Here is an 11028-nt window from a genome sequence, read left to right as displayed (position 1 = left end):
TCCTGTGAGTGTGGCGTTGATGATCCAGTGTGTGTTTTCTATTTCTGTGTTTTTAATGATTACAAAGGTGTCATCTACTATTCTGACCCAGAGTTTGGGTTGAATTTGCAGTAAGACCATTTGTTCTAATCTTTGCATTACCGCTTCTACTATGAGTTCAGAGATGGGTGAGCCCATGGGTGTGCCGTTGATTTATTCATATATTTGGTTGTTGAATGTGAAGTGTGTTGTGAGGCACAGGTCTAGTAGTTTGAGTATGCAGTCTTTGTTGATAGGTTCCCCATCTTGTTGTCTGTTCTGTATGTCCAACAGGTTGGCTATTGTTTCTCAGGGTAGGGTTCTGTCGATAGAGGTGAACAGTGCCGTAACATCGAATGAGACCATAATTTCTTCCTTGTCTATATGTATATTTCTGATGATAAAGAATTCCTGTGTTGACTGTATAGAGTGTCTGGATCCGCTGATCAGGTGTTTCAGTTTCTGTTGTAGTTCTTTAGCCAGTTTGTGTGATGGTATTCCTGGTAGCGATACTATGGGTCTGAGTGGGATGTCTGGTTTGTGCACTTTAGGTAGTCCATAGAATCTGGGGGTGGTGTTGCTTTCAGGTTTCATTCTCTGTAGGTCAGACCTGGTTATCTGTCCGTTTTTTTGCAGGTTCCTGAGTGTGTTGTTTATTGGTGAGCTGTGAGGTGGGGTCAAACTCTCTCTTTTGGTAGGTGTTGGTATCTGCAAGTAATTGCTGCGCTTTCTGGATGTACTCTGCTTTTTCCAGGATGACTGTCGTTCTGCCTTTGTCTGCTGGTAGTATGATTATGTTCTTCATACTTTACATACTTTACTATGTTACACTTGTCCTTTAATTATGATTACTGGAGATAAAATGTGCACAAGTATTCCTGATGAAGGGCTTTTGCCCGAAACGTCGATTTTGCCTGTCCTCAGATTTTGCCTGTCCTCGGATGCTGCCTGAACTGCTGTGCTCTTCCAGCACCACTAATCCATATTCTAATTCACTACCTAACAACTGTGTTGCATTGGTGTAAGACCATGAGAGACAGGAACAGATGTAGGCCATGCAGCCGATTGAGTCTGTTCTGCAATGCAATGAAATCGTGACTAATATGATAATCCTTCACTCCACACTCCTGTCTTATCCCTATGAACCTTGATACCCTTACTGATTAAAAATCTATCCATTTCAGGCTTCAATATACATAACAACCCAACCTCTCCAGCCTTCTGAAGTAAAGACTTCCACAGATCACTATCTTCTCAGAAAATAAGTTCCTCCTCATTCTGCTTTAAATAGAAAAAAACTTACTCTCAGATTATGCCCTATGCTCCTAGTCTTTCCCAATAGAGGAAACAAATCTCTCTGCAAATGTTCTATAAAGCCCATGGACAATCTACTATGTTTCAATGAGGTTGTCCCTCATTTTTTTTTTAGATTTCAATAAACATAAACTCAATGTACTCAACTTCTCCACGTAAGAATATCTCTCCATATCTGCTATCAGCCGAGTAAAACCTTTGGATTGCCTCCAATGCCAGTCTATCTTTCCTGAGATAAGGGGACCAAAACTTCACATCATTCTTGGTGTGGTCTAATGAGTGTCTTCTTTTGTAAAACCCAGGGTTCTCTCCTCTCATCACCCATCTTGGCCCTTTCTGTCCCATTGTAGGCTGTCTCCTTCTGAGAAAGGGGGGAAAGGAACAAGCTGAACCAGGTGAAAGTGGTTGATAAAGCTGTAATTGCTGGTCCAGGTACTGAAAAGGTGTTGAGATATCCAGAGGGGGTGAGTAGGCGGTGTCGAGGCCATTTAGAGTTAGTGGTGAAGGGATTGAGAGAGGTAAAAATGGGTGAAGGAAGATGTTGCCAGTAATAGTGAGAGTGGTAGAGCATGGGACTTTTTATGGTTATTGCCCTATGATTATTGAAGCTGCGATATAGTGAGTTTGAAGTAGCAGAGAGAAGAATGTGGCACTTGACCTAGTAGAGCAAAAAAGGTCATTGATCACCTTGAAATGCTTTGACCATTCTTGCACACCTTTGAGCTGACAGTGACCTGAGTGGAAACTTCTGACAAAGCTGTCAGGGCCGTGGCATGGTCTCTTCGCCATCTGACCAGAAGAGAACACCTCTCCTTTGTGCCATTCTTTCCAAGTGCCTTGAGAAATCACAGCATCATCCTCTCTTTCTCTGATACATTCTGATTCCATCGTTGACCGGGCTTTTCTGGGTACATGATGGTCTTTTGAATATGATGTAGACATCGGAGATGTGGTCTTTTGGCAGATATCTGGTGAGTGCAAAATTAATCTCGGAGTAGCATGTGGCAAAATGGTAATTGAATTAGATGTGAGGGAGGCATAGGTGTGGTGTAGTCATGAATCCAGTGGAGTTGATAAAAATTAGCAAGAAATCTTGCTTGACCTCTGAAATAACTGCACAAAGGCCTGTCCTGTCACCAAGTCACCCATTATTTACTTGTGCACAGGACAGTGGCTGTGGTCAGCTAGCTCTCAGTCAGTCCTCAAATGAGGAGATTCTATTTCCTGGTGGAATGGGTCAGCCAAGGCTGTTCTGATTGGTCCAGGTTAAGAACTCCAATCAAGAGCCTCATATCTAATGAGGTCAACCTGGTTCCAGTCTCGACACCCATTCCCTGCCCTAGTCTGGGGATGTAGGCCTGGTCTTTCACTTGTAGCTTCTTTTGCGACACTTTCGCCACAAGTCCAGTTCCTCTGACTTGGACTCAGACACAGACTGTGGCCCTCTCTTGCATCTGGAACATCTCAGAAAAGTCTTCTCCTTTTCGAGGCTGCATCCATTTCGGACTCTGAGGTTTCCTGAACATGAGGCAGAGGGGAAGCATCTGCGGTTTTGCCCAGGCCTTCAGTCTGTTCTGAGGGGCCAGGTATGTTTTACTCCTGCCCCATCGTGTTTGTTCAGGACTATATTGCCTACCCAAACTTTGTAAGACACAGGACCTGACCTCGTATCAACCTCGCCTCATACCCATACAGGGCCATTTCTGAATTAAATTGTCCCTCTCGCTTAGAGGCGGCATATGGCTGGCATTGGGGTTCCTGTAGCTGTTTCACCCTTTCATCCTCCCAGATCTGGGAATATTAGGTTTAACCTGGCACAGAGTCATCTCCCCATCAACTCCACTGGAACTACTCTTGTTTTTGCGTTTTGGTGATCCTATAATTGAGCAGGAACCGGGATAGTTTGGTATCAATTGACGCTGTAGGCTGCTTCTTTAAGTCTGCCTTCAACATTTGGACTGTTCTTTTTGCGAGACCATTTGACGATGGTGGTACGGAGGTATTCTTATGTGCCAAATGCCAATGGGTTTTAAGAAATATTTAATTTCCCTGCTGGTAAATGACATCCCATTGGCCATGAGCATTATTTTTGGGTGTCCCTGTGTCATGGACGATGCTCGCAGCTTCTCAATCGTCTTCCTGAGTTTGCCAAATGAACCTTATGCATGTTCAACCACTTTAAATGGACATCCACAATGACCAGGAACATTGAGCCCATGAAAGGACCAGCGTAATCAACATGCAACTGAGTTCAGGGTTTACCTGACCATTCCCATGAATGTGGGGGTGCTGCTGGTGGGAATTTTTGTCCTTGTTGGCACTCTGGGCACTCCCCCACCAATGCAGCTATGTTGGCATCCAACCCTGCCCACCAGACACAGACTCTTGCGAGCATCTTCATCTTGGAAACCCCTGGATGACCCTGGTGGAGTTTGGTCAGTATCTGGCAGTGACCTTGACTTGGGTCAATCACCTTTGTTCCCTATAGTAATATGATGTTCCCTGTGGTAATCTGATCTCGCCAGGTCCAGAAAGGTCTCAATCCTGGTTGCCATGACTTTCTGCTTCCTCCATTACTACCAGCTGTTTCAGCTTCACTAGGATAGGATCCTTTTGTGTCCACAGTCAGATATTGTCCACGGTGACTGGAAGGGTGGCCAGAAAGTGTAAAACCAAAATGGAGTCTTCTAGGAGGGTATCACTGATGGAGTTTCCACCAGTTAGATGTGGCCCAGGCATTCCCATTAGCCACTTGGCTTCCTGGATGGTGTTCTATCTTGTACACACGGAGAATAAGTGCCCAACACTGAATTCTACCAGAAGCTATGGGCGGCACCACCTTGTCTTCCTTCAATAGCCCTAACAAGGGTTTGTGTTTTGTTACTATAACAAATTCCAATCCATAAAGATACTGGTGGAACTTTCTCACACCAGATATGACTGTAGAACCTTCCTTCTCTATCTGGGATATCATTACATTCAGCATCAGCTGAAGTCTGGGAAGGAAACGCTATTGGGCATTCCCCTCTGTTGGGCCATGGGGGAGCTAACACTATCCCAATATGGCACAGGGAGGCATTGCATGTCAGCACTACTTCTCACTTCGGATCGCAATGGGCCAACATCTCAGATGACAATAGCTGATTTTTCACTTCCCTGAAGGCTGCTTCTTGGCTTTGTGACCATTTCCAAGGTTGACCCTTTTTTAATAGCAGGTGTAAGGGTGCCAAGACGAAGGTCAGGTTATGTGTGAATTTTCCATAATAATTCACCAATTCAAGTGTTATGGACCAGGCCAGACTCCCTAAAAATATTTTAAAAAGGTAGCCTGGACCCTAATTATTTCTTATTTTTAAATTAGATGTGAAGTGGTTATTCCAGTTGTGATGCAACTGGTCAAATCACTTGGCTTTAAACAAAACGGAATTTATTTCAACACTACAGTTGAACAAAAGAAAGCAAAATTTAGAATAACGTAACTATTGGAAAACTTAACTGACCTGATTCAGCATCTTAACTAATTAACTGTTCCAATGAAGTAACATCCCATGAACACACCCCTTGGCAAAAAGGTAAATTTAAACTCAGATTCTTACAGGCAGAAGGGAACAAAATCCAGAGATAGATTTCAGAGAAATCCCTTATTGATACTGGCAACCCTTTTGGCTTTTAGAACACTTTGTAACTGCTACAGCTGAAAACAAACCCTAGAAAATCCTGAACTGGGAGAACTATCCATTCCCCTTCCATTGTTAAACTGTTTTAGCTTTCTACCTTCTCAGACTCTGCGATACCTCTGCCTTTACAACCTCCCTTCAAAAAAACCCAGAACAAAGTGACCCTTTTAAAGTGATGGCATCATCATAGTTCCCCTCGAAACAAAACATCAATCTATAAAAATGGTTTCATTTTAAAACCTTAGCCTTATCCTATTAGTACACTACAATTCAAATATGTTATGTTGCCTCTAACAATGCAGATTCTCTACCACATTCTATTTCAGACCATTTAGTCCTGTCACTGAATACCTCCACCTTTCTTCATCAAACATGCAACAACACGTCAGTAATTATGTTTTGTTGTCCTGCCACATGTATAATTTTCAAATTGAATGGCTGCAATAATAAACTGCATCTAAACTGTCTGAAATTTTAGTGCTTAAATTTCTCCAAAACCTTTAATGGGCTATGATCAGTAGATACAATTGTCTTGGGCACATTTCTGGCAATAAAAACACTGGAATGTTGTAACGCCAACATCAAGCTCAAGCATTTGCAGCAGCAGTGGAAGCGGTGAGAGCAGGGACCAAGGGGCTGCTGGGAAGATGAATTTTTCACTGAAAGACTAACCTCGTGAACAGGCAGAATGAAGGCTCAACAGGAGTGGACGCAGACATGGGTCCATGAACTGGTATGTTCGGGCTGTGGCTAAACCCACCACGCGTGTAGTGTGTCCCATTCGTCGTCCTCCTCTAACCAAAAAAAAGACTGTGTGTGGAGGCTTGGTAAGGTAAGGCTTTTTTGTTTTTTTTCTCATTTATTCAATCCTTCTTGGTAATTTAGAGCAGAGGGGATGGAGGCTCAGGCAGTTGCATGCTCCTTTTGCAGGAGGGAAAGGGTCATCACTGGTGTCCCTGCTGACTTCACCTGCAAGACGTGCACCCAATTCCAGCTCCTCACAGACTGTGTTATGAAACTGGAGCTGGATGAACTTCAGATCATTCGGGAGGCTGAGGGGGTGATAGAGAAGAGTTATAAGGAGGTTGTCATACCTAAGTTACAGGATAAAGATAGCCGGGTGTCTATCAGGAGAGGGAAAGGGAACAGGCAGACAGTGTCAGGACACCCTGTGGTTGTTCCCCTCAATAATAAATATACCGTTTTGGATACTGTTGGCGGGGTGGGATGACCTACAAGAGGAAAGGTTTGTGGCACTGGACCTGGCTCTGTGGCCAGGAATAAAGAGTGAGTGCAGATGAACATGTGGCTGCAGGGCTGGTGTAGGGGGAGAGACTTCAGATATGTGGATCATTGGGATACCTTCTGGGGAAGGTGGGACCCGTACAAGAAGGATGGGTTACACCTGAACTAGAAGGGTACCAATATCCTGGGTGGGACATTTGCTGGAGCTCTTTGGGAGGGTTTACACTAGATTGGCAGGGGTGTGGGAACCTGAACTACAGATCAGACAATGGAGTAGGTATTTACCAGCCAGAGGTGTGATGGGTTGTAGTGTGTCTAATTTAATGTAAGAAGTATCAGGAATCAGGGTGATGAACTCAGGTCATGGATCAGCACTTGGAACTATGATGTTGTGGCCACTATGGAAACTTGGATATCACAGGAGCAGGAATCGTTGTTGGACATTCTAGGGTTTCGATGTTTCAAAAGGAATGAGGGGGCTGGGAAGGTAAAAGAGGTGGAGGAGTGGTATTGTTAATCATGGATAGTATCACAGCTGCAGAAAGGGAGGTCGTCGAGGAGAGTTTGTCTGCAGAGTCAGTATGGGTAAAAGTCAGAATCAGGAAAAGAGCACTCACTTTATTTGGAGTTTTCTATAGCCCCCCCCCCTCCCTGCCAATAGCAACAAAGACATGGAAGAGCAGATTGGGGGGAGGCAGATTTTGGTTGTTATCATGGGTGACTTTAACTTCCCCTAACATTGATTGGGACTACTTAGTTCAAATAGTTTAGATGGAGCAGTTTTTGTCAGGTGTGTCCAGGAAGGGTTCCTGATGCAATATGTAGATAGGCTGACTAGAGGGGAGGCCATATTGAATTTGGTGCTTGGCAATGAACCATGCCAGGTGTCAGATCTCTCGGTGAGAGAGCTTTTTGGTGAAAGTGATCACAACTCTCTGACCTTTACTATACTCATGGAGAAGGATAAGGAGCAGACAGTATGGGAAAGTATTTAATTGAGGGAGGGGGAATTACAATGCTATTGGGCAGGAACAGATGCTCTCAGGGAAATGTACAACAGAAATGTAGAGATTGTTAAGGAAGCACCTGCAGATGGTGCAAAACAGGTTTGTCCCACTGAGGCAAGGAAGGGATAATAGGTTGAAAGAACATTGGGTGACAAGGGATTGGAATATCTAGTCAACACCTCGTCAAGAAAGAATTTTACTTAAGATTGATGAGGAAAGGATCAGACAGATCTTTAGAGGTTTACTACGTAGCCAGGAGGGAACTGAAGAATGGACTTAGGAGAACTAGAAGGGGGCATGAGAAAGCTTTAGCGGATAAGATTAAGGAAAACACTAAGACGTTCTACACTTATGTGAGGAACAAGAGAACAGCCAGAGTGAGGGTAGGGCCAACCAGGCATAGTGGAGGTGAATTGTGCCTGGACTCTAAGGAAGTAGGGGTGGTGCTTAATGAATACTTTGCTTCAGTATTCACTATTGATGGTGATCTTGACGTTTCTGAGGACAGTGTGAAACAGACTGATATGCTAGAACAGGTTGATATTAGGAAGGAGGATGTGCTGAAATTTTTGAAAATCATAAGGATTGATAAATCCCCTGGGCCAGACAGGATATACCCAAGGTTACCACAGGAAGTGAGGGAAGAGGTTCTGTACATTCAGTGATGATCTTTGCATCCTCACTGTTCACTAGAGTAATACTGGATGATTGAAGGGTGACAAGTGTTATTCCCTTGTTCAAGAAAGGGAATAGGGATTAGGTTAGATTAGATTCCCTACAGTGTGGAAACAGGCTCTTCGGCCGAACCAGTTCACACCGACCCTCCGAAGAGTAACCCACCCAGACCCATTTCCCTCTGACTAATGCACCTAACACTATGGGCAATTTAGCATGGCCAATTCGCCTGACCCGCAAATCTTTGGACTGTGGGAGGAAACCGGAACATCTGGAGGAAACCCACGCAGACACGGGAAGAATGTGCAAACTCCACACAGACAGTCTCCCTAGGCTGGATAATCCTGGGAATTATAGACCAGTCAGTCTTACATCAGTGATGGGCAAAGTATTGGAGAAGATTCTGAGAGACAGGATTTAAGATGACTTCAAAACCATAGTTTGGTTAAAGATAGTCAGCGTGGCTTTGTGAGGGGCAGGTCATGCCTCACAAACCTTATTGAATTATTTGATGATATGACAAAACACGTTGATGAAGGTAGAGCAGTGCATGTGATGCACATGGATTTTAGCAAGGCATTTCATAAGGTTCCCCATGGTAGGCTTATTCAGAAAGTAAGGAGGCCTGGGGTACAGTGAAACATGTCTGTCTGGACTTCTTCAAGAAGTCAGTCAGTGGAGCAACAACACTGCTAAAATTCGGTACAATTTTCTGATAAAACCCACTCAAACCTAGGAATTGAAGTACTGTTCTCTTTGTTAACGGTATGGGAAACTCCCCAATAAACTTTGCTTTCACATTCCATGGGGCCATCTGTCCATGTCCGATCACATGGCAATCTTAGTCAGGTTTTTCGCAAAGATTGCCTCCCAAGGTCGATCGAATAATTCCGATAAATACTGCAAATGTTCCTTTCATGTGTGACTAAAAAACACCAGGTTGTTAATGTATACCACACAATTGGGTAACCCAGAAATGGCATTATTTGTTAGTTTTTGAAATGCGGCTGACACATTTTTCGTACTAAATGGGATGACAATAAATAGATACAGTCCATTCAGTATTTGGAAATTGTCTTTGCTCTTTCAGATTAGGGTACTTGCCAGCATCCTATCATGCAAGTCCAACTCAGAAATATAAGTTGCTTGTCCCATCTTCTTAATACAGTCTTCCATGCGTAGAATCGGAAATGAATAAGACTTTGTAACTGCATTGACTTCGCGATAGTCAACATGTAATTGTTGGGTACCATCTGGTTTTGGTACTATTACCGTGGGTGAGCTCCAGTCACTGCAACTCACTTCGATTATGTTGTCCTGGAGCATGCATTCAATCATCTTTTGAACCTGTACCAACTTTAGAGGGTTGCGTCTATAAGGATGTTGCTTAATTGGAGCAGCATTTCTTATACCTACATCATGCATAATTAAATCAGTACTTCCCAGCTAATTCCCACATATCTCCCCATGCGATACTAATAACTCTTTCAGGTCATTTCAATTTGCCTCTAGAAATTAACTCAATAATTTATCCCAATTTTTGAGAACTTCCACATTGTCCAAATTAATTTGAGGAATATCCAATTCAGAATCCTCTGAACTTGGTTCTTCACTCTGTTTTAACCAATAACACATTCTCCTTTTGCTTTCCTTCCCTATTAAAATAGCTTTTGATCATTACACCTGACACACTCTGTGAGATTTCTTTCTAGCTGGAATCCTAATCCAATAATTTACCTCTTGCAAGGATGCCTTCCTTGAAGAAGCTCTCTTCCTCCCTCTACAAGGATTTCAGTGAGTCCCTCTCTCACTGCATACCCCAGGTCATCTCCTCTGCCCAGAAGCTCTGGAGCCACATTCTCAAACAGACTCGCTACCACAGCCACATCTCTTTCCTTAGCACTTGCCTACGGAACCGACTGACCCCGCACGGACTCCAGACTACGTTCAGACCAACAAGATTTGGACCCAACAAGGACAACTGGTACCTACAACAAATCCGAAGCCTCCAGCAACAGACCTCCCTCCGGATCCTTCGCTCCACACTTGCAGCCATGCGCCGCTACCTCCATTCCCTGCAATTAGACCTACCCCAGCTCAGGACAACACTCTCACAGACCTGTAAAGGTCCTCTACTGTTCTTCATTCACAGAAGAATCCATACACTAAACGAACAGTTCTTCCTAGCCATATCGGAAATTAAAGACAGTAAGTACCAACAACTTTCATGTACTTACTCCCTCACTCTGGGTTCCTCAACTGTTCCAGAATCTTCCATCGGCCTCCGAAATCACTCGGGCGCCATTAACCACGTGGCCGCTGCAGCGCCCGCGGCAGCAACCGCCACCACGAACCATGACATCACTGCCACCCCCACCGACCTCGCAGCCTCCGCGATCGCTGCCCAAACATTGCCTCTACGATCGCTAGGAAGACCATCGCCGACAGATTCGCGGCCTCCGCGGGGTGCACAGCTATCGGGAATAACACCGTTTCTGTTGTCGCCACAGCCACTGCTGCTCCATGGGTTGCCGTCGCCGCAGCCACTTCCACCCCCAGTGACATCACTAACCTGCGCAACCACCACGCTGCATGTGTCACCGCACCCACGCCGATCTCCGTACCACACCTAACTCTGCCCCCACACCGATCTCGTCACCATGCCTAACCCCGCCTCCAAGCCGATCTCCGCCTGCACGCCTAACCCCGCCCCATGCCGATCTCCGTCTCCGCCCCCACGCCCAACCCTGCCCCCACTCCCAGCTCCAGCCCCACACCAGGCCTTAGCTCCCAGCCCTGCCATGTTTTCACCATCCCTCCAGAACTACCCCTCTCTGAGGATGAAAGATCAGTCCTCAGCAGAGGCCTCACCTTCATTCCCCTACGCTCTCGGATTAACGAGTTCAACACACGGCGAGACGTCGAACAATTTTTCCGCCGCCTTCGCCTTTGCGCCTACTTCTTCAACCAGGATTCTCACCCGCCCTCTGACGATCCCTTCTCCTGCCTCCAACACACCCCATCCACCTGGACACCCTGTGCTGGCCTCTTACCTGCCCTCGATCTCTTCATAGCCAACTGCCACCGCGACA

Source organism: Chiloscyllium plagiosum, chromosome 6 (genome assembly GCF_004010195.1).
Source record: "Chiloscyllium plagiosum isolate BGI_BamShark_2017 chromosome 6, ASM401019v2, whole genome shotgun sequence".
Lineage (NCBI taxonomy): Eukaryota > Metazoa > Chordata > Chondrichthyes > Orectolobiformes > Hemiscylliidae > Chiloscyllium > Chiloscyllium plagiosum.
The sequence above is the reverse complement of the archived record's forward strand: the minus strand, read 5'-3'. Positions refer to the sequence as shown.